Raw genomic sequence first — 9,608 nt, 5'->3', positions numbered from 1 at the left:
CGGCAGCCGTCGAAGTAAAGAAATTACTGGATGCAGGGTTCATTCGGCAATGTTACTTCCCAGACTGGGTTGCAAATGTAGTGTTTGTTAATAAGCCGAATGGTACTTGGTGAATGTGTGTGGACTACACGGACCTAAACAAGGCGTGCCCCAAAGACAGTTACCCTCTGCCTAAAATTGATAATCTGGTCGACTCAACAGCCAGCCATGCTCTGATGAGTTTTATGGACGCCTACTCTGGGTTCCACCAAATTCTTTTATGGAAGAAAGATCAGGAGAAGATGGCCTTCGTCACTGATCAAGGGTTATACTGTTACACGGTCATGTCGTTTGGTCTGAAGAATGCACCGGCCACCTTCCAGCGAATGATAAACACTGTGTTCTTTGACCAAATTGGGAGGAACGTCGAGGCATACATTGATGATATGATTGTTAAGTCTAAGCTTCAGATAGATCATCTGTCGGACCTCCGAGAAACTTTCGCCACACTCAGGAGACACCATGTCATGCTCAATCCCAAGAAATGTGTATTTGGAGTTGAGTCTGGGAAATTTCTCGGATTCCTTATCAATCAGAGAGGAATAGAGGCGAACCCTGAGAAGGTGCAAGCGGTCATCGACATGCAGTCGCCTCGCACCGTCCGAGAGGTTCAGAAATTAACAGGTTGTCTGGCGGCCTTGGGAAGATTTTTAAGCCAATCAGGCGACAAATGCTTATACTTCTTCCAGGCCATTAAGAAAAAGGCAAGGTTTGAATGGGGGCCAGATGCTGAGGCGGCCTTCAAAAAATTGAAGGTTCATTTGCATTCCTTGCCGAGGCTGGTCAGTCCTTTGCCCAAAGAAGTACTTTACATGTACCTGGCCGTCTCTGATCATGCTGTAAGCGCGGTTCTTCTTGCTGAAAGTGATGGCTGCCAGCTCCCGGTTTACTTTGTCAGTCATGTACTGAAAAATGTTGAGTTGAAGTATCCCTTAGTGGAGAAATTTGGTCTCGCACTCTTCATGGCTGTTAAAAAATTGAAGCCCTACTTTTTGGCACATGCAGTCGTCGTGTATACAGATCAACCTATCAAGTGGCCACTGACCACCATGGAGTCGTCAGGCCGGATGATCAAATGGGCCATAGAAATTCAGAGCCTCGAAGTTACATTCGAGCCTGGAAAAGCAGTGAAGGGGCAAGCCTTTGCTGATTTTATTGTTGAGATGACTCGTCCCCCTGACTCTCAAGCTCCAGACCAAGTTTGGAAGGTATATGTGGATGGAAGCTCTACTTCAAATGGTTGTGGAGCAGGCGTCATATGTCAGTCGCCGGAGGGCGACAGGTATTAGTATGCTCTACGCTTCAGTTTTCAGGCCTCAAACAATGAGGCAGAATATGAAGCTTTACTAGCCGGAATCCGCATGTGCAAGGCGGCAGGTTCAAGAAAGATAAACGCCTGTTCTGATTCACAATTGATAGTGAGTCAGTACAATGGCGAATACGAAGCCACCCATTTGACAATGATCAAGTATTTACAGGCGGTACGACAAGCAGTTGGATCCCTTGAAGATTTTCATTTGACTCAAGTGCCGAGATCATAAAACAACCAAGCGGATGCTCTTTCAAAATTAGCATCCTCGGCCTCCTGTGATACTCCACGAACTGTTTTCTAGGAGGTGATGGAGAAAAGAAGCGTTGAGGAAGACCCTATTGGAATCTTAGACAGAAGTTCAACCTGGATGGATCCAATCAGGGTGTATCTGACAGACGGCACCTTGCCGGATGATCATCATCGGGCGGCAGTACTGAAAAAGCGAGAAGCCAGTTTTGAAATGATAAAGGGAGAACTTCACAAAAGAGGGTATCTTCAACCCTTCTTGAAGTGTGTTACTCCAGAAAAAGGACAAGAGATCTTAGAAGATCTCCACTCTGGCTACTGCTCTTCCCATGTAAGCGGCAGGTCGCTTGCTCAACGGGCAAGGCGGCAGGGTTACTTATGGCCTACTCTGGAAGCAGATGCAATGGAGATGGTGAAAAAATGTGACAAATGCCAAAAGTTTGGAAAGCTAATACACCGTCCGGCTACCGACCTCACTACCATTCATAGCCCACTACCGTTTTCTAAGTGGGGCACGGATATTCTGGGTCCTTATACGCCTGGTACAGGCGGTAGGAAGTACATACTTATGGCAGTCGACTACTTCACTAAATGGGTAGAGGCGGAGGCTGTCAAGGGAATCAAGTCGAAGGATGTGATTTCATTTGTCTGGAAAAATATCATCACTCGGTTCGGGGTTCCCATGTCTATGGTTTTTTATAATGGTCCCCAATTTGAGACGCCTGTTCTCAAAAGCTGGTTGGGTGACCAAGGTATCTCACATTACTTTGCATCAGTCGGCCGTCCACAAGCAAACGGCCAAGTAGAAGCCTTTAATAAAATCATCTCAGACGGACTCAAGAAAAAGATTGAGCGAGCAGGCGGCCTATGGGCAAAAGAACTACCACATGTTCTCTGGGCCATTAGGACGATTGAAAAAGGGGCGACTGGAGAGACTCCATTCCTCCTAACTTATGGTGCGGAAGCTGTTCTTCCAATTGAACAATACGAGCCGACTCTTCGAGTAATGTTATACGACGAAGAGGCGAACTGGGAATCCATGCGCCTGGCATTGGACTCACTCCCAGAAAGGAGGGGCAATGCTGTCTTGCGCCATGAAATTTACCGCCTGAGAATGACCAGATCATACAACAAAAAAGTACACAGGCGTCCACTAAAAGTGGGGGACTTTGTACTAAGAAAAATGGAAGCAGTCGGTAGGGCTAATGAGTATGGCAAATTAACTCCCAACTGGGAAGGACCCTACCGAATCTATGAAGAGGTCAGGGACGGTACCTACCGTCTGGAAACACCAGACGGCCGACTGTTGCCTCGAACCTGGAATGTATATAATCTTAAGAAATATTATTTTTGAATGATGTAAATAGCCGATAGCTACTTAATAAAAGTTTGTTGTTTCATTCAATTTTGTACTAAGAGGGGCATGCCTACTGGAAAACAGTCGACTACTCTCCATTTTATATTTTATTCTTACTTAAGAGGGGAATGCCGCTTGTTCCATACAACCGGCAACTCTCCTATAAAACAGTCCCCAAGAACTATCAAAGGCTCATGGCCGAAATTATCAGACCAGGCGCCAGGCCAACTGATCCAAATATTAAACTAATTCGACCTGTCCCAAAATCATAGCAGGCGTCCGACGGCATCCATCCGGATGAAATTCGTCGCAGAGAGCAGCCCCCTTTTGGGTGGAACATTGTTCTATAAAATCATTACACGACACCTATATGACTGTCTAACTAAGACAACCCCATAGCCGTTTCTCAGACAAGGATACTTCTCACTTAACCGACTAATCAGGTCAAACAAGTATTTGCAATAACCATTCGTGTCAACCAACTGACTGGACTACTTGGGATAAGAACAGTCGATACCTTATGAGTTAATAGCCAACAAACATTGGCGAATAAAGGGGAACAATCGATACTCTCCGTTTGAAACCTCTACTACTCAGTCATTCGACGACTAAGTAACAATCATGTTTACTTAGTCACTCCTTAAAACTTGGTGTGAAACTAAAAAGGTGTCCATATATCACCTGTTCTTACTAAGTTAACACAACAGGACTAGCCGGCTTAGACCGCCTAGTTTCTCTCGCTTAAAACCATGGCAGGTAGGAAAACACCTCCCTACTTGGTAAATTTTACAAATGACAGGACCGCCTGCCTGAAGGGGATCCGGTCTTCAAAATGAGTCAGATACCAGTTAGATAAATGGTCGACTGATCGCCTAGCCTGGAAACAGACAACCAGTCGTCCAGGGGCATAGGCAGCGTGACTACCTCTTACCTGTCTCCAACTATCGGCCATGCAAAAAACAGTCGGTATAGTATGCAACTGGATATCAGAGTTTTGATACTTAACAAAATTAAAGCACAAATTCGAAGCATTTTGGCAAAAAAGGCGACATAAAATAATGGTCGCCTAAGATATATTAACAGCCGGCCACAAAGACCGACATAAATATTTAAAAAGAAGCCGGCCATTAAGACCGGCAAAATATTCAGATCCCCGGCCCCGTGGCCGGGTAAAAGAAAGCAAACGGCACGCAGGCCGAAGAAGACATAAAGCTTAAGATGGGGGCAGATCTTCAATAATAGCAGCTGCCGCCTGGTCAGCATTCTTCTTGCTTGACTCGGCCTCAGCTGTATCTTTTTTCGACGCATCCACCCCAATCGGCACTATGGCCACTATCGGATCCTCATCCTCCATTGCCTCGTCCTCAGCAGCCGCCAGGATCTCTTGATTGTATCTGTCGGAACAATGGCGGTACGTTTTTTCCCATGAGGCAAAGTCGACATTGGGGAAGAGGCGGCCCCAGGTTAGGCGCTGAATTTGAGCCGAGTCTTCCATCATCTCTTGGACCAAGTCTTTCTTTTCCTGCTTGACCTTTGCCGAGAGCTCCGTAGTGAGACTCTTCTGCTGAGTCGCCAAGCGCTCTTTAACGCGCTCCAAGGATTTCTCCAAGGCGTCGTATGTGGTCATTTTTTGGCAAAGAGGTCTCAGCTCGGCCTTGAGATTGTTGATGGTCGCCTCCAGCTCATTATTTCTTTTCTAGGCCGCCTCCAACTGAGTCTGGATAGCAGAGGTAGCCTGCACCTGATAATAAAGAATATCAGCTGTCAAAATCTCATTTTGGGCAATTTGAAACATTGCCTTATCACAGTCAGAGGCGGCCATAGCTTTAGCAGCCTTTACCTCTTTGGTCTTCCTATCAAGCGGCTTGCGAAGGTCATTCACTCGGAGCAGAGCCTAATCAAAAGGAAACAGGCGTCAATTTTCAAACAAAAAACAGGCGTCCTGGAGTTTAAACGACAAGAGTATGCTTAGTATACCTCAGCCAGGACCCCTGCGATTCCGTCTAGGTCAAGGGTGCCGACACCCATGACCGCCTCTCTCTCAGCCGGAGAGACGGCTTTGATCATAGACTTTGCCACCTCGATCAGGTCCGGTTCCTGAGGGTCGGCTGCATCAAGCATAAACAAGCATGTTAGACCTAGTAAAAGGGTTGCATCAAGAATTCACAAGGACAGGTCCATACTCCTAGGCGGCCTGATTGGAGTTTGAGAGGGGGTGACCGACTGTTTCTCAGTCGCCGCATTTTTCCTGGCCGTGCCAGGAGAGCTCGCAACATTCGTTCTCCGGGCCTTGGAGTTTGGCTGTTGGGAAGAATAAGTTCTAGGAGTGCCCGTCTAATAAAAAAAACAACAAAACACGCGGTTAGTCTCTGCGTAAACCCAACTTCAAAAAGGAGTGTGTGAAAGGCTTGGAACTTACCAAAGGCGCCTCCTTGTTGGGAGAGTCGGTTGAAGATTGTTGCAAGATAGAGGCTCGCAACATAGCCGCCGCAGTCTTGGAAGCGGTGATCTTGCTCATGGCGTCCACTGCAAGGACAAAAACCAAAGTTAATAAAAGTTATAACGAGTAATGCATGACAAAAGAGAGTATTCAACAGGCCGGCTACCTCTTGAACACCGACTGCTGAGGCCACAGGCGGCCAAAAAGTACACGTCATAGAGCCATTTGAAGCTCGGGACGCAGTGCAGGGGTACTTACTCTCGCACCCCTGTAGTAGAGTCGACCCTCGACTCTACTTTAAAGAGTCCTTTGTCCAGAATCTCTCTCTTAGACTTTGGAGGAACAGGCGGCATGCTACGGGCGCCTGCAAGAAGAGGCGGATCCCTGGTCCACCTGTTGAAGCGCTTGTTCAGCTCTGTGTCTGAACTTTCAATGATAAGGAAAGTGCTTCGCCAATCCTTCCACTTATTTTCTTTACCTCTTGTCATGAGGTAGCCTCTGTGGCTCGTCAATTGATACCAGCCGGTACCGCCTGCCTTAGGGGTCCGGATGAGGTAATTCATGTGGGCAAAAGCCTCGAAGTTTGGCTCCACCCCGTGCAGTTTGCACCCGGCCATAACCCCAACTCATACCCATCAAAGATCCGCTGAACAGCCGGATGTAATGGGAAGCGCAGACCAGCCCTGATGGCCGCCTCGTAGCAGCCAAAGCAGGCGCTATCATAACTAGTACCAGCCGGCCAGACGATTGTGTCTTCTGGATCCGGCACAAAAACTAAAAAGCCGGGGCCCATTGTGTGGTTCGCAATAAAGCTCCCCACTTTCTCTTGCATGGCCTTGATCCGGCCTTTGGGGACAGTGCAGTAGTAAGGGGTATTTTGCTCTCTGTAAGAGGCGGACGGCTCCGCCCAATTGTCCCCCTTCTCAACTGCGTGAGAAGTGGACCAGTCAGGTACCGCCATGTGTCCGCCACATGGGCCAATAGGAGCCTACCACGTGTCAACCATATATTCGTCCTCCGTGGACCAATTGCGACACGACACATGTCCATTCATGCCAAAAGGATAAATCCGCCAACAAGGCCCAATCTTTGGGAAGCCCAGTCAGCCTTAGGTTTAACCTAAACCTAGTATTGGCACGCATCCAAGGAATATAAATATGCCCATTATTCCTCATTAAGGGGGATTACGCACATTTAACACTCTCACCTAGAGAGACTAAATTACATTTCCACATTAATTACTCTTTAATCAAGTACTAACTTGACCGTTGGAGGCGGATCTCCAATCATCCGGAGCATCCGTTTGTTTTGCAGGTACAGGCGTCCGGTTCCAGTCTCGAAATTGTAACTCTCCCGCAGGACATCAGAAAACCCCGAAACAATCTCCATTGCAGAACCCTCCTGACTCATGAGGGGTTATTACTATTTTCCGCACTATACTCCTCAAACACGTTCTAACTTGATCGTCGAAGGCGGAACTCCCTCCCTCGGGAGTCTCCGTTGTTTTGCAGGTACAGGCAGCTGGAGGTCAGTCTCGGTGTTGTAACTCTCCCGCAGGACACTTCAAAAAACCCCGAAACATCTGGCGCCGTCTGTGGGAAGAATACCACTGAGATGGCTTGACAGCAGTCTGTACCACCTCTTGACATGAGGCGGCCTACGGTTGAGTTCAAAAACCGAGTGCCTCCTCCCTATCCTAAGTGTCTAAGCCAGCTTAAACGCCACCCTACCCAGATAGCTTCTAGAGTACCTCAAATGAGCCATTCACAATCAAATTGAGGGGGTTAGTAATGCGGTTTGGTCGCCCCTTCTGGCCCTCAGAATCCATTCGGCACAGTAAGCGCTCCAGCAGCCATACATGCCGTGTGGACAGTCATGTATACAGCCATCCCCTTCTCAGGGGTCAGGAGGCAAAACAACCTTTTGTGTCCTCAAATGAAAGATTGCTCAATTGCCAAGTACTACAGGCGTCGTGAGGCTAACTGTCAAAGTACAGGAGGCCGAATGACAAGTACTACAGGCGTTGTGCGGCCAATTGCCAAGCACAACAGGCACTATAAGGCCTAAGGTCCAGTGCCACAAGCTCCATGAGGTTGTACTTGCCCCATGCTTATACAGGCGGCATTATACCGCAGGCGTCGTGTGACCGACTGTCTAGTACAGGAGGCATCATAAGCCCGAGAGTCTAGTGCTACAAGCGGTATATGACCAACTGTCAAGGGTCAGCCGGCACGCTTGTAAGCTATACTTGCAATTATATCATTATTATGTTTAAAAAAAAAAATTTGCAATTGCAAGTCAGGCCGCCTAACTTCCATATTATATATATTTATATTCAATATTGGAACCACTATGTATATATATTTATACTCATTTCATGAGTAGTGCATGGCTACCATGCATTCTTTAGTTTGTTACGTCGAGTATACACAAGCGGCACTTACTGATCATCAGTTAAACCCCCATACGGTGCTACGAAGAGACATAGGTCAGGGGCAAGCATGAGAGCAGCCACCTACCCCATTCACGCATGAACATTCAGTCATACAAATGCCGAACTTCGAGTGCATAAGGTCATGATCAAACCGGTTGTATGTGCATGAGGCCATGAATAAGCCAATGCTCAGCACAAACGAACAATCTCAGTGATTGTAATAACAAGTGGCAAAGCACAATAAAGGCTGCATCTTCAAAACCGGCTGTGAGTGCCGTAGTTGCTACTGCTCCATGCTGTGATCAATAGGGTCATGCGGCATCCTATTTAATTGAAGCTTCTCCAACCTCTTTACTCACCTACGCTTAGTTGCCCGGTAATCCAGCAAGCAAGGGTCAGGATGCCAGCAAGCAGCATGGTTATAATGAGTGTTTAAGAGTACTCATTATTATGATATCATATTGATTAAAATAATTATGATATTATATTGATTAAAATCATATGATCAAATCATATTGATTAAAGGTTGTTAGGCGGCAACCCACAATCATATGCTCCACTATTATTATAATAAGCTCCTCCTTTGTTATTCTCATGCATGAGAATAATATACAAGGCTCTCAGCAAATATCTTGTTTGAGTTCTCAAGCAAGAAATTAACGTAGGCGGCAAAGCTCAAGAATTTTGACGCCTCATGGAAGATAAAGAGTTGGACGGTCAGCAAGGCCGATCAACAGTTAAAGCTCGTGTGTGCCGAGCAGGCACCTCTAAAAGCCGTCCCACCATGGCATGAAAGCCCACAAGCGTAAGCCATTTGCTTGGGTATAAGAATAGGGGCAGCCGTATGTAATAAGCCAGGTGGTAGCCGTATGTAATCAAATTGCCATGGTCAAACGACATGAATGCCTAGCATATTACTCAAGTATATATCATACAAGGGTCAGACGGTGTTGTAGCCCAGCTATATACAAGCGGAATTATAGAGGTGGTATTGCCATGGTATTGCCGTATCACCCTTAGAAAACTTCCTTGTGAAATGTATAGCTTTATCATACTGTTGTCATAATCATATCATTATTATGATTATATTGTTAAAAAAAAAAAAAGTGGTGATACAACCGGTTCAATCCCAAGCATCCGGCTGTGTATATCAGCCATAAGTGTCGCGGTTTTTTTTTTTTTTTTTCTGAGCTCTTGTTATCTAAGGGGTCAGCCGTCACTATTACGCATGAGGAGGCGGCATTATGATGCAGCAAGCTTAATTTTAGAGTATGCAGCATGCAAGCCTCCATTTCCATGCATACAAGCGTCACATTTTCATTAGCATGCAAGCCTCCATTTCCATTTCCATTTAATGCCGAGCTGTGAATGCAAGAATGGTTTGTTATACCAAAAGCATACAACCGGCAATATCCCAGCCACTATGCATACAGGTGTAAGTGCCTACTTGCTAAAGTTGGATGTGGTGCTTGAGTAATATGACGCTAAGCACCGGCTGTGTATATGAGAGCTAGACTATGTGCTTCATCCGTCTACTTCATTCTCCATTACAATGAAAGCCAGCCGACAATCATAAAAGCAGCCATGAGCTTTATTCCCGCATATGCCGTATGGGGCTTGGTTGTGTGGAAGCAGCCCTTGAAGCCAACCATGAGAGAAGCATGCACCTAACAAGCTAAGCATACAACCAGCAATTTGCACCCAAGCAAAACCGGCTGTGTATGCTTTGTATAAGCAGCTTACAATCGGCACCCAAGCAAAACTGGCTGTGGGTCTATGA

Source organism: Chenopodium quinoa, unplaced genomic scaffold (assembly GCF_001683475.1).
Source record: "Chenopodium quinoa cultivar QQ74 unplaced genomic scaffold, ASM168347v1, whole genome shotgun sequence".
In the NCBI taxonomy this organism is placed as follows: Eukaryota; Viridiplantae; Streptophyta; class Magnoliopsida; order Caryophyllales; family Amaranthaceae; genus Chenopodium; species Chenopodium quinoa.
The sequence above is the reverse complement of the archived record's forward strand: the minus strand, read 5'-3'. Positions refer to the sequence as shown.